General features: G+C 36.8%; 1 protein-coding gene across 2 annotated transcripts in view; it reads right to left on the reverse strand.

Annotated features, from left to right (window-relative positions):
• Nucleotides 1–8,744, reverse strand: part of LOC137982282 (retinoic acid receptor RXR-alpha-B-like) — a 19,248-nt gene extending 10,504 nt beyond the window's left edge. The window contains exons 1-2 of one of the 2 annotated variants that reach the window (XM_068829359.1): nucleotides 8,526–8,654; nucleotides 1,228–1,340 (exon numbers count right to left, since the gene is read on the reverse strand). The gene's annotated coding sequence lies outside the window, so the exon portion shown is untranslated. Of the gene's footprint in view, nucleotides 1–1,227; nucleotides 1,341–8,525 lie in introns of both variants that reach the window. The other variant, XM_068829358.1, reaches the window with a different exon arrangement.
• Between the last annotated feature and the right edge of the window lie 6,256 nt (nucleotides 8,745–15,000).

The raw sequence follows: 15,000 nt of genomic DNA on the forward strand, positions 1-15,000 counted from the left end.
ATAGGTGTGTTGCCTGCAGAACTATTAGCCCACCAAGTTTCAATGGCCTCTGCTGCAAATTGACCGAGATAGCTCTATTTATATATACTTGATGTAATATTGGGTTGAGCAAATGACATCATCAGTCTTGTCATTTGCATATTTTACACATTTTGCAAACTTATATTATCTCTACTGGGCCTTTATTCATTCATTTATTTATTTACTTGCTTACTTATTGGGTATTCCAGCTTAACAAAACAGTTCATACCAAATGTTTGTGTTCTTCATGGAAAAGCATTTTTGCTTATTTTGTTACACGTCAATGATCAACAACACCAAATACAATGTCATTGTACGCTTCATTCTCATTTTTAATGAAGTATAACAATGAAATAGTTCCGCAGACAGGGAGTAGACCCTGGTGTTTGAACATTGTATCACTGTTTTAATACTGCACAAGTTTTTTTTTTGTTTCTGCATGGTTGCTATACTAAAAGTGCTTTTGAAACATACTACATTCATTTTTTAGTTTTTGAAAAATACAACTTACAATTTTCTTGCAATCTTATTTTCATTGGTAAACATACAGGTTGTAATAACCAAGATGGAAGGTTAAAATTAAGTTTGAAAATGCCTGGAACATTTTAGATAACATGTAAACATTTTCGAATGATTATTCACATCCATGCTTGAGGACCTAAAAGAACTCATATTTGACTGAAAAGTTTAGATTATTATTTCCCCTTCAGGTAAATACACTGTAACCATCCACCAAAGAAACTAAATTTTTTGTTGCTAATTGTGATAATACCATTGTAATTTCCATTTTCCTGCTCATATTTCAAATTGTCCAACAAGCTCACAAAAACATAAATTCATATCACTAAGAAAATTGAATTCATTCACTTGAGGGTTATCACATCTGGTAAACTAATGCTTTACTTCACAACATTGTTCTAGGTTGCAAGAAGATTATTCATGCTTGGTTGTGTTTGCATAACAAACACGTCACATTTCTGCAAAATTAAGCATGAAAAGAACGAAAAGATATCTTTAACGCTTTGCAAATACCAACTTGTATAAGCTCAACACCGACATAAACCATGCAATGCCATGTTTGCTTTGCAAACATCCATCAAACTGCATTCTAAGACAGCTGAAGAAATTATACAAACATTTTCTTCTTTTCATATTAATGACATCATTAATATTATTTCTTTATTAAAGTTTGAAAAGTTCACTTACTATGTATCAGTTGCAAATTCTGTCCTATGTACTCCAGATATTATTCCAAGGCAAAGTTCAGTCTCCCACAAAACTATGTTGGTGATGCATTATTTATTTTCACACAGACCGGCCTAAACACAACAAAAATCAACAGAAGCCCACGTCTAAAGAGCTTTTAGGAGACCTGCTGAGAGGTATGCTTGAAAGGGGTTAAAAGCAGCCTCAAAACAAAAGCAACATTTGGAGCCATTGGTGATACTCAAGCACTTAAAAGGAACATGTGGTCTTGTTTTGGTCAAAGCCAAGAACAATAATTTATTGCCCTGCAGGACATCCGTTTTTTGATTTCAAAATAAGGTAAAGAGGAAGATAAGGAGGGCTAAATTATGGAGCTCATTATGTTGAATATTGCAATGACTTTTAATCCACAAAAAAAAAAAAATTAATGTACAAGATACCAGAATCATGTACAAGGAAAATACATAAAAACTTCACAACATTTTCAAAACATAAAAACTGTACAATGTTATGTAATTATTAGACTTGGCCAAGAGGTTTTGTTCCGGTTGAACAAGATTATGGAAAACAAATAAACTGTGAATCCTTTAAATAAGAGCACAAAATAAGAAATGTCACGGATGATGGTACATGAGTGATAACCACACAAAAATGACAGTAATCATGAGAAAAAGCTTCTCAACGTTAAGTCTCAGTCATAACATTTTAGAATAATGAAAAAGGAAATTATCAACATCACTGTCAAAAAAAATTACATCATAAGGCGTAACTGGTCCGTATAAATAACATACGGTATTATGAGAAAAATGCACAAATGGTTTCCTCTCTAAACTACTTACTTGATTTAGTTACAAAATCTTTTTTTTTACAAGATAATAATCAATCAGTGTCAGAGAATAATGCTCAAACAACCTGCATAACTAAGAACAGAAAATGACTTTCATCGTTTTGCACAACTAAAAAATATTAGGCAGTGACATATTTAATGAAAAAGCCAATAAGAAAAATTATAAAAACAGAGAAATTAAGAAAGAGATCAAGGCTGTCGCCTAACAGGAGCCCGGTAGCCTGGGGCACCCAAGGAATAGCTCTGGGCTCCTTAATTTTTCACAGCAACACCTTTTACTTCATATGTTGGGCTCCTAAGTTCTCAGCGTTTAGCTCTGAAGGCCCCTTTAAAATTTTCTTAGGCAGCAGCCTTGGAGATGATTAATCTTGATTGTAATGCTACGTTGAATGATTAGTCTAAACAAACTGGTCAATATTAAGCAGACACCCTTGGAAAGCAAAAAAGATCCTGATTTGTCCAAGCCATTGATGGAAATCTAAAGCGACGAGTTTAATATTGATTAGTAAAATTAAAACGGCTTTTAGCTGTCCATAAATAGAGTTAAAACAATTTATCCACAACAAAGATTCAACTGTACCACAGCAAAATATAGAGCATCAATTAGGTCAATCTCATTCCCAGAGATTTTTTTTTTTTTATAACAGGAAAAAAAACCTAGGAAAACAAAAGTGAGTTATAATTGTTGTTGCTGGGCAACCATTAAAATTTGCCCATACTTTTAGGACAGGAGCTGAAGGGTTAATAATTTAAGGAAATCATGAAATTATATATTATATAAAGATATCCAAACATAATAAAAACAACGAGACTCCATGGAAGACCTACAGAAGGGATCACAGATGCATTTAACATTTAATGTGAAGCCTTAAAGGAAGAAAAAGCTTTTTACCCATCACAAAAATGCGAAATGTATACCAGTTTGAAAATTTTTTTTAAGTGCACCTAACCTCAAAACTTTTACTTTAGAAAAAGTTAAATATCAAACATATATTTACCTTTTCTTCTCTAGATTTTACTTTTAAATGTACCTTATAAGGTATGTAAGAGAAAGATGCTGGCAATTGTTTGTCTCATGGTCGAGGAGAGAGAAGCAGGAGTCTATTCCATTGATGATGTCATAAACTAATTTGCATTATAGTTTTGAAAGAACTTTGGCCATGTAAATAAATTTTTGACATCATTGAAGGAAGCGACACTCTGATACCTCTCACTAGCTCGGCCAAGAGACAAATGAATGCCAGCTTTGTTACTCTTTCGTACCTCATAATTCTAGGCCTATTAATGGGAGTGATTTTAAACGTAAAATCTAGAGAAGGCAATTTTAAAGTAAAATACATGTTAGACATTTCACATTTGCAAAAGAAAATACTTCAAGGTTAGGTGTACTTTAAATGCTTAAATGAAATTTAGGCAGTGCTGGCTATCAGTGTGCAAGGGATGCCAGGCTCCCTGTTATTTTGTGGCTAAGAACATAAAATAAGTATTGGTCACTTGTTGCATGTCTAATCTAGAGTGCTTGCTTCTTGTTTCTAATTGTCATTTTTTTCCAACCCATCCCTCACAATAATAATTATTGTAAGCATAAAATTGGTCGCATTCCAATGACTGCCACGTCAGTGTGACAGTTGCTAGGAGGTGGACTGTGATAGGATTACTATGTCTGCCACCATGTTGTGTGTGGGCATATCTAGCACAAAACTCTCATGCACATAACCTCAAGTTCATCTTGCAAATGAATTACATATTATTTTCTCTGCATTTCCATCAACAAAATAACGGAAAGAAAAATAGAAAATGATTGAGGCAGCAGTCGTTTGACTGATTCATGGCTAGATAGTTTTCAAAACTGAGGAAAAAAGGCTGACTAACACTTGATTTGACGACCTTAGCTTGAAATACAAGTAGTGTGCAGACTACTCACAATACGCTAACATGTACTTTCACTGATCCCTAAATAGCTAAATGGTTGGCCTGGATTCTTTTGACAACGGCTTATTACAATGATAAAATTTAATGTACATGTAACCTGAAATCATGTCCATAATTTTAGTTTAAAAACTAGCTTATTCTGCCATGAACTTCAAATAATCACTGCCTGGATAAAATGCCTAAGAGTCCTTCCTTCTTCTTCCATTTTTTACTCCATTGTACTTATTTGGTCTCTCTTTTTTATATTTTTTATGATTAATGTTAGAGGATTATTTTGAAGCATTTTGAATAATATTATTTTTAATGACCATACTGCTAATGCTTACATTAAATTTCTCAAACTAGCCTTTAAAGCAAAAATTTGATAAATCACTAGCTGTCAGAATTAATTTTTATACAACTGCTGATAAATGAAAGCTCAAGATTTCTTTCTTCACAAAACAAACATCATTGCTTATGAGGCTTCATGCAATGACTGACTATGGTCTATTGAAGACTGACTGAGTAAGGAAACTGCAGGTGACATAACTTGTCTGCAATATAAATTAATCCTCAGAGTATTTTAGCTAGTAAACAAGATAAAATCACCCAATTTGGTGTTCATTTCTTTTTTCAGCCATAACGTTTGAAGATTATTTCCAGAGGTCCAGATTATGTTGTTAAATGCAGTTTAACCAAGACAAAAGCATCATCCCATGGCAGCTGGTTTATCTAGGTAGGATGTTGTCAACCATTGTTATTGCACATACAAATACCAACTGCACATCACGAAATAATATTTTGTCACATGCTGCTTTTATATCTTTGATTTTTGCTAGAATGCCTAGAATGCCTTAAAGCTGTACGTTTCCTTCTTACATAATTAAAAGGCCAAAGGAGAAAGCATAATGGCAGAGGCAGTAAGTAATAAAAAACTAAATGAAATGATAAATGATGCTGAAGGCAAAATACAGTTTCTTAATTTACAAGCTATTTCCTCAGTTGACAAAATATTGAAGTGCAGGGTTTTTACAAATGTACGGTGAAATGGAATTTGTTGAATGAAAGCACTCGCGACTGTTGACAGCACCACTCATATGAGTACATGAGGCAGGTTAAGTAAAAATATGCCTCCAAAAAAAATTTAAATTAGGTAGTTCTCAGCAGCAGATTCAGAGCTACTTTCACAATCAGCAAAATCGAGGTGGCCTTAAATTGAATCTACACCAAATTTTCTTCACTTAGCAGAGAGTTTAATTTGTCTTAGCCTACTGACTACTGGAGATATAGGAGTTAAAAGCAAATGATAGGGTGATAAAAATGGATTTGCTGTTGCTATGGTAACACATTACGTCACAGCAATGAGTGCAGCTTTTAAGCAAGAACAACAATAATATTTTGTTTTCATATCCAGGTACCATAACATTGTTATTAGATGAAACATAGTTGTAGAGTCAATCCTTCTAATGAGACTGTATGTCGAGACAACTACCCCTTTTTCCACTGCTTGCCATGGTCATGATGTGGTTATTAAAATGGCTTGTGTCATTAGTTAAGAAAACAATAGGTACAAAATTAAATGACAACTATAATAGTAAAGAGTGGGTCCTAAACCTCCTCATTCCCCAATTAATCAGGTCTTGGGTTACTTGAGTTATTGGTGCTGAGATATCTTAGGAGAAAAATATTATTAAACTTTGTAAATGTAATAATGTTACTATGGTGATAATAACAATGATAAAATATTTTTTAGGATTAGCGTCCTTAAAGATCTGTTGGACTATTATGATAATTAATTTTATAGTGCTACAAAGACTTTTTCCTGATTGGTTGTTGACAAAGTGCCTTTAAAAAAAAGGAGATGTATTTTTAAGGCAAATGGTAGAGCAGTAAACAATAATAATAATAATAATAATAATAATAATAATAATAATGATTGGCTATAAGCACGCAGCTAATTCTTGCTTGCTCTGTTTCTCTTATGTCATAACTACAAACAATAGATTTTATATAAGTAGAATTGATGTCTAACCTACAGACAATAGTTCTATGCATGCAGAAGTGACGTCACCTAACACACTAACTGGCAGAGAAGAGGAAAGAAGACTCTGCCAACCACAGAAAAAATTCCTTGATTTGCTGCTAATCCAAAGAAATGCTCAGGAATATGCATAATAAAAACAACAACACAAACTTTGGCCTTGATAATTATTGCTATCATGCTTAACTTCATCCAATAATTGTTAATTATTCATAGTGCTTGAGCTACCACAGACCTTGCACGGCATATCGGTGTATTTATTGCTGCAGTATATAGCATTTGCCAATCTTGAAGATTGAAGTGAATTACAAGTTGAAGTTCTTTCAAAATAAATGACTGTATAAAATTGGACCCACAACCATTAATTGGTCCCAACAACTATGTCTTTTAGAACATTTTACAACACGAGGATGAAATCCCTACTGTGGATAGTGCAGAGTTCAAGTCCAAATTCCACTTCAGACACTGAAATTTTATTAAAGTTCTTCAATTTCTCTTCTCCTCCCTTTCGTTTATAACCTGCATTTAAAAATTTATTCATTCATTCCATTCATCAAGTCCATCACAGGAACACAGGATCTCAACAAATTGACCTGCTCCCAACTGAGTGGCTTCATAGCTCAGTTATTAGAGCAATTTGCACTTGCATAGCAGAGGTCATGGGTGGGAATCCCGTCGAAACCACCTGAATTTTTCAGGTGTTTGTAAGAGACAATTAAATTAAGTGTGAGGATCACTTAGAACTCCCTTTCCTCTACAACCTGCACTTCAAATACACACATTTATTTCTTTCATAGTGTCATGCGGACCTTAAGACCAAATTAATTATTTGTAAGTGATGGAAATATTTGTGACAGAAAAAAATAACCACTTGACCACAATATACCCGTATTTTCTGGGGTCAGTTTCAACAAGGCACAAGTATTTTGTAGTCATGGCAAAAAAATATTGCCTCAGATGAAAAGCATAAACCTAGAAATGATATATTACTTTGCATAATAGACACAGAAACTTGAACATTTTATAACCTACACTTTTCTCAAAAATAGGTTTATAGAACCAGAACACGAAAGTCAAAAAAATTAAAAGTGCAAGAAAAATGTAACTGCTTGGAAAACTGATAAATAAATGGCTTATCAGCAGCTAATGAAGATAAAATGTTAAGTTGGCAAAACCAAAGACAAAGAAAACACATTTTAATGAAAACAAAAATTGTAACAGCTGAAGGAACCTAGGTCATTTTATTTTATCACAAAACATAAAATGGTTTACATGACAGCGACATAGGATAAAGCTGGCCTACTTGTTGGGATAATCAAAGAAACTAGGAAACATGGTTTCATCAGCCTAAACATACAGCGACCAATTTGTTGCCAAATTTGACAGATGCTACAGAAAAATGTTTCCCTTCAAAGTATACATTTCGAATCTTATACTCAAGATACATTTCCTGAATTGAAATGATGTTTGTATAGATGTTTCTTTTTTTCCTTTTATTTGAGATTTAAGTTGAACCAGGTGGAGAGAATCTGACGAACGCAAAGAACGACCACATATCGATCGCGTGTACAAGGTAAAGTTAAATTGCTATTGTTTTGGAACGTATTAACAACAAGAGTCACGAAATAATAACTATTAGTCACGCATAATCAGTCATTTCCTAATTTTATTTTCACTATCACAGCATTTCCTTTTCTTTATAATGAAGTTCACATTGTCAACCCAACAGGCGATCACAATTTCCGCAGATGTACAACATTTACGAAAAGATTTACATAATACACATGCCTCGATATTTGATGAACGAAGCTTGGTAATTCATCGGATCTTGAATTCGGTATATCTCTGATCCAACTCATTATAAAAGATGCCAATATTTTATCTGGATCCTTTATGTCATGGAAAAAACAACGCCAGCAACTTGTTCAATCAAGGAAAGAAATCTGTCTTGCTAAATGATTACGGAGATGTATTTTATCAGAAGGTCGCTTGCAATATTTCCAGTGAGTGAATAGGATGTCGTTGTGTTATATAATTTGTTTCAGAAACCCCGGCAAAGGACACGAAATAATATTTCCCGCGCCTTTCTTATCAGTTTTGAGCCTGATATAATGACAAGCGACATCTCCGAGATGTAATATCATGTTAAAAGCAATTAAGCTCAAAGAACTGAGACGGATAAAGATTTACGAGTTGCACGCAAGCGATCCATATTCTCACGCAACGACCTCACTTAAGACTTCATGACAACGGAAGCTCACTCATCCAAATTTCAAAAGAAAAAAATTCACCTTTTTGTAAAGAGTTGAAACACAGATTTAAAAAGAGGCAAAGGCGACGAGATTACATAATAATTCAAAGGTGGTGCGCACGGGTTTTTACTGTGATGTTCCTGAGCTCAATGTTCCTTGAACTTTGTTTGCTGTTAATATGCCGTATTTTCCTCTGTTTCCCCTCCTTTTTTAATGTATAGCAGATCGGAAGTGTATAAGGGCTTACCTTTTGTATTACGGAAACCCCAATGAATTCAGTCTTTTTCCAAACATGCAGAGCAAACACAACCGAAGAACATGAGAACATTGAGCGAAAAACGAGCACGGGTGGAAAAACACAGGTGGAGACAGAGAGAGACTGAGTACAGTCCCACGTGATTATCGGCGGTATGTCAAAGACCCGCGAGGATATGGAAAAGACGCCAAGTAGGTGTTCACATGGGATGAACTGATCCAAGCAAGCATCAGGCTGGGGCTGTAAATAAAAATGCTAATTGTTCTTGATATCACGGGTGCTGTATCAGCTCGGACCGACCTGAAATTTTCAGTACAACAAAAAAGCAAGATGACACACCATAAATCTTGTCCCCAGTCCGCTTTTCTTTTGGTCATCACCAAGAACACGGACTCTGGCCGCTTCCAAGGCAGGAAGTCCGAAATCAAGGACTTCCGGCTCGTCGACGCACCCTCATAAACTTGAAACAACAGTGGTTGTCAACGGTTACAAATATGGACCTTCACTATGACTGTGCATAAATTGGAAGCGGCCAGAGTCCGGGTTCTTGGTGCTGACCAAAAGAAAAGTGGATTCTGGGGACGAGATTGACACACCATAACACCAACCCGGTATCTCCAACACATCACACATGCGCACAACCAAGGCTGCTAATTGACCCGATGAAATGGTTGTGCGCATGCGTGAGTTCATTTCCCACCCTGGTCAGAGTTTTTCTCTGTCCTTGTGTGGGGCCCAATTCCATTAGTAGGGCTAAAGCTCACATGGTTTACATGGGTAGAAAATAGCACTTCACATAACCCTCCAATAGTTAATTCTTTTAAATTAAAATCTTATTTTAGCCACGCTACTCTCTATATTTAGAGAGGCACTGTAATGACGTAATGAAATTTTATGTATGCGAAGCATTGAGAACGAGAACTTAAAATAGCTTTGCGTTTTAAAATTTACCATGGAGCATGGGGATCAGTTCTCTTACCTCATCCTCGCTTGGTAAATAAAATATTCGACTTATTAAACAGTTTACATTAATATTATTTTGTTGTGACCGGAACTGTCGTGATTGCCTCATGGATGTGATTTATGACATTTTGTGGAATCCGATATAATAAGGTTCCGTTTTTGTTTCGTTTCCTCAGAAACGAACCGTATCTATTTTGACTTCAGGGTGAACTATTTACACAGTGAGGTAGAGTGGCCAATCAAAACAAAGTTTGTAATTGAAAACCTAAACAAAGAGACGCAAAAACAAACTTGTAAACACGTCAACCGGAAGTATCGCAAATCATAATGCTGACGAACACAAAAGCGAAAGGGATGGGTCATAAATATGAAGTTTTGACTATATGAATGATTTTGGGCTAGATTAAAACGATATGTTGTTGAAAAATCCAAAGTCATCTCTCTTTTTTTTTGAGTAATGTAAACAATGGCCGTTTTTATACTGGAGACGTATAATACGTCGACTGGGCGACTTTGGGCAAGTTAATTTAATGCTTCTTTTAATTCGTCATTTAATTCGTCCCGTATAAAGATGGGCGAGAGACGCGTTATGCGTCTGGAAAAACTAAATTGTTTAGTGCGTCTTTGAAGACGCATTTAACGATTTAGTTCGCCCAGACATATAATGCGTCTCTCACCCATCTTTATTTCAGCTTTTAGAATCTCTGTAAAGTGGCCAATTTACATTATCAACTCCGTTGATAAAACCAAATTTCCGATTCCAGTTGATTTGTAGTTTTTCCAATTAGTAGAGCATTCGTGCTCGTCTAAATAGCCTTGAGCACTAAATAGAGTGATTATTATTTGCGAACTCTCGTGTATTTCAGTTTCAGCAGGAGTGGAGGGACACATTTACAATGGGATTGAGAGAGCTAGAAATTGAAAAAACCTACGTTTAATGTAGCGTGATTCTCAGACGGTCCAGGTCGCTAGTGTCACGCACTCTTCTAGTGCGTAACACGAGCGACCTGGGGCCCGTTTCTCGAAAGTCCCGAAAGCCATTTGTGAAATTGCCAACCGCTTGTTTTAGAAACAAAAATTTGGTTTTATCAACGGAGTTGATAATGTAAATTGGCCACCGTACAGAGATTCTAAAAGCTACTACTCCCCACCGACGCAGCACCACAGTTTCTTTAGAAACTACCCTCTTCATTCGCTTGTTTTAGAAAGCCGATCTTTGAACATGTTTTTAAGGCAACAAAATGAACACTAACTGTGAAGTCTGATGAATTAAATCCTCTTCGTTCTTGAGATACAAAGGGAATAGGGACCTTAAGATCTACGACAGCGACGTCAACGAAAACGTCTCCTCACTAATAAAACTTTGCTCTATTATAAGTCTTTCCAGGAGCCCATCACCCGGAGCGTGCAACTTACCTATTTTCGTGCAACGGCGTTTTCACAAGTAAGGTTATTTTTAGATTGAATTTCCCGCTAATGAGACTCCCACAGGAGCCCGATGACCAATTACAAGAAATTAAGCTGACGTCATAGGGTCACCGAACCGGAACTGCCTTTGTTTTTTGACCTAATTCGCGAGAAGGGCTAGTCTAAAAATAAACCTACTTGTGAAAACGCCGTTTCACAGACGCTGTATGAAAGTTGCACGCTCCAGATGGGCTCCTGGTCTTTCGCGATTATTCCATCTCGTTCACGTCCTACAATATGGGCGAAGTATCCAAAAAATAAATTGGTACGAGCGATTTCAGAGTGAAAATAGGGAATGAAAGATTCGCTGTTGCATGCTTACGTTCTCGTCAAAACCTAAAATTTGGTGATTTCACGTCGTCGTCATGCAGAGAACCGCAAAAATATGAGCTAAAATCCGTGCCGCACGTGCAGCACGATTATTTATGCTCTTTTAACCAATGATATCATTGTTTTGCGGCGTTGTCGTTGACGTCGTCGTCGTAGATCTTAAGCTCCCTAATAGTGATACCCGAAAAACGGCCCGTAAAGTTTCGGGACTTTTGAGAAACAGGCCCCTGGACCGACTGAGAAACAGGCTAAGGTTAGTGTTCAAATAAGATATAGCTTCTAATGCTTTTGGAGAAAGCAAATAGGTTGAGGTCTTTAACCCTTTCCCTTGTGTTCACGTTGCCCATAAAACTTGATAATCGGTCCTTTCACGTCGCAGATTTACCGAAAACATGAAAGAAATGTACAAAAATGAAAAATGCACGTGCAGAGCGTGCAAAGCTATTGTTTTTGCTCATCATAAATATGCAAATTTTGCGACGTTTTCGTTGCCATCGCGTCGTAGTCCTTAGACTCCCTGTGAACATCTACTGATCCACTGCACTCACTTCAAGACATATGTTCCCAACCTCGTTTCCAGGGATTTTGGTGGTGAAAAGCCCTGGGAACGAGGTTGCTATGTCCCCTTTAACCATGTCAATAGGGAGTTTACGGAACCACGACGGCTACGGAGACGAAAACGTCACTCCAAAATATAACTTTGAGCTGTTTTAAGTATTTCATGATTATTCCATCTTGTTTATATTATTCAATGTGAGTGAAGTGTCCTAAAACTGGATTGGTACAGACGGATTTGAAGTAAAGAGTGAGACTGAAAGATTCACGGTAGTTTGTCCACGCTGTCGTCAAAACCTTAAATTTGGTCATTTCACGAAGTAGTTTTGACGAGTACGGAAGAGAAATGTTTAAAAATGCGTGCCGCACGTGCAGCACGAGCATTTTGATTCTTTTAACCAATAATATTACTGCTTTTTGGCGTTGTCGTTGCCGTAGCCGTCGTCGTTTCTTAAACTCCCTAATCCTTAGAGTGAGACTTATAGATCTTACTCTGTCTAACACCAGACGATTTACTCGTCAATGAGGGCCACTTCAGGAATGAATGGGTTAACATTTACTAGTCCACTAAAAACTATGTCCTCTTTAATTAACCACATCAATCCTGAGAGTGATACTTATAGATCTTACTCTGTCTAACACCAGACGATTTACTCGTCAATGAGGGCCACTTCAGGGATGAATGGGTTAACATTTACTAGTCCACTAAAAACTATGTCCTCTTTAATTAACCACATCAATCCTGAGAGTGATACTTATAGATCTTACTCTGTCTAACACCAGACGATTTACTCGTCAATGAGGGCCACTTCAGGGATGAATGGGTTAACATTTACTAGTCCACTAAAAACTATGTCCTCTTTAATTAACCACATCAATCCTTAGAGTGAGACTTATAGATCTTACTCTGTCTAACACCAGACGATTTACTCGTCAATGACGGCCACTTCAGGGATGAATGGGTTAACATTTACTGGTCCACTAAAAACTATGTCCTCTTTAATTAACCACATCAATCCTGAGAGTGATACTTATAGATCTTACTCTGTCTAACACCAGACGATTTACTCGTCAATGAGGGCCACTTCAGGGATGAATGGGTTAACATTTACTAGTCCACTAAAAACTATGTCCTCTTTAATTAACCACATCAATCCTTAGAGTGAGACTTATAGATCTTACTCTGTCTAACACCAGACGATTTACTCGTCAATGACGGCCACTTCAGGGATGAATGGGTTAACATTTACTGGTCCACTAAAAACTATGTCCTCTTTAATTAACCACATCAATCCTGAGAGTGATACTTATAGATTTTACTCTGTCTAACACCAGACGATTTACTCGTCAATGAGGGCCACTTCAGGGATGAATGGGTTAACATTTACTGGTCCACTAAAAACTATGTCCTCTTCAATTAACCACATCAATCCTGAGAGTGATACTTATAGATTTTACTCTGTCTAACACCAGACGATTTACTCGTCAATGAGGGCCACTTCAGGGACGAATGGGTTAACATTTACTGGTCCACTAAAAACTATGTCCTCTTTAATTAACCACATCAATCCTGAGAGTGATACTTATAGAGGATAAGGATAAGTGGGTTAAAATTTGATGCAACCTCGTTCCCAAGTCCTCTTTGTCAAGAGGGTCTCAATGGGGTTAACCGATAGGCGTAAAAATTGAAAAATTTTAACCGTTAGCCGTAAATGGGGTAAAAATAATTAACCGTAAAAAAAAATGTTCCCTAGATTTGTTAATTTTAAAAAAGGTCCTAAACTGACTTATGACCTGTTGCGTTTGTTATTTGATTGCTATTTTGACTCCGTACATGTCGTACATGTGGAACATATTGTTACGGTAACAAAGAGCGAAATTACCGCCAGAAAGATTTCACAACTTCGCTAATTTCTACGAATTCCAATTTATTTAACTGTAAACAATCTTCACCTGTCACTTGTCAAGCAATATAGAATAAAGATAGGATGGCAGTCGAACCATTAGTGCGACTAGCTAGACCTGAGGTGGTAGAAGTATTAATTAAGCAAGGTGGCACTTGTGGTACACACGCTTGTTCCGGAGAAGTATAGATTTTGGACCTCAAATCAACAAGTTGTTTGTTGTCATCCTGTTGCTATCTCTCTTGGACCTCTTGGTAGTGTTTTGGCACTTGATTACGATTTTGTCTCCTGTTGCCCTCGATTACTCAAGATACGACTTCACCAACTATCCGATGTAACAGAGCTTCAAAATGGGCTGAAAGATGCGAAAGATCCATGCTTCAGTAGAGGCGTAGACTTTATGGCAGAGCGTCACGGTGGTAACGCGTGCGTAAGACATTGAAGGGAACGTTAGACTGGACCCCAACTCTCTACGTTCACGTGCTGATCTGGAGAGAATACTGAGTAATTACAACCTCTCCCTGGATGGAACCTTTCCAACTTTACGCAAGCGCCTTTCTATACCAGCTAGAGGCAAAGGTGACGAAATGTGTTTTGCAAACTGATGTGCTGCTTTCAAAGCATGCAGCTTTAATTTGTGTATGACTAGTGATGACATACTATTGTGCGCAGATGATGGTCACCGAGCTATCTATATTATTTTCAGCTAGAAAAGCCGCAGCTTTGTCCAAGTGCATGGAATATGTAGTGTTGCAGATACGCTTTTCACAACGGATGCGGCAGCAGGGAAAATCAAGCTGATTACCGGTTTGTCAGGGACAACGAACTTTTTAAGTCACCTGGGCATTTTATATGACAGCTTTGGCATAGCTTGTAAAGGTAGTACTTCTCAGACAATTACTCCAGAGGAGGTCAGTCAGAATGTTGAGAAGGTGAACGATTACATCAAATCTACGGTAAGAAATGTAAAAGAAACAAATCACCTCAAAGAAGGTTCAGCAACGGTCCTAAAGGAACTGTCTCTAAAAAGACGCAAGGTTCTGTCAAGCTCCTTTTGAAGGAACAACCTCATAAGAAACATCACAAATGTCAGCCCAGATTACAAAGTTAGCATTGACTGGCAAACTTTACTTACAAGGCAAGTAGAGAACCTAAATGCGGTATCCCATTTAGCGCCCTTCAATATGCCGTAGACTTTAGTACCATATAGAAGGAATCTTTGAAGCGAATAACGAAATGGGGGGCTA

Source organism: Montipora foliosa, chromosome 13, assembly GCF_036669935.1.
Source record: "Montipora foliosa isolate CH-2021 chromosome 13, ASM3666993v2, whole genome shotgun sequence".
In the NCBI taxonomy this organism is placed as follows: Eukaryota; Metazoa; Cnidaria; class Anthozoa; order Scleractinia; family Acroporidae; genus Montipora; species Montipora foliosa.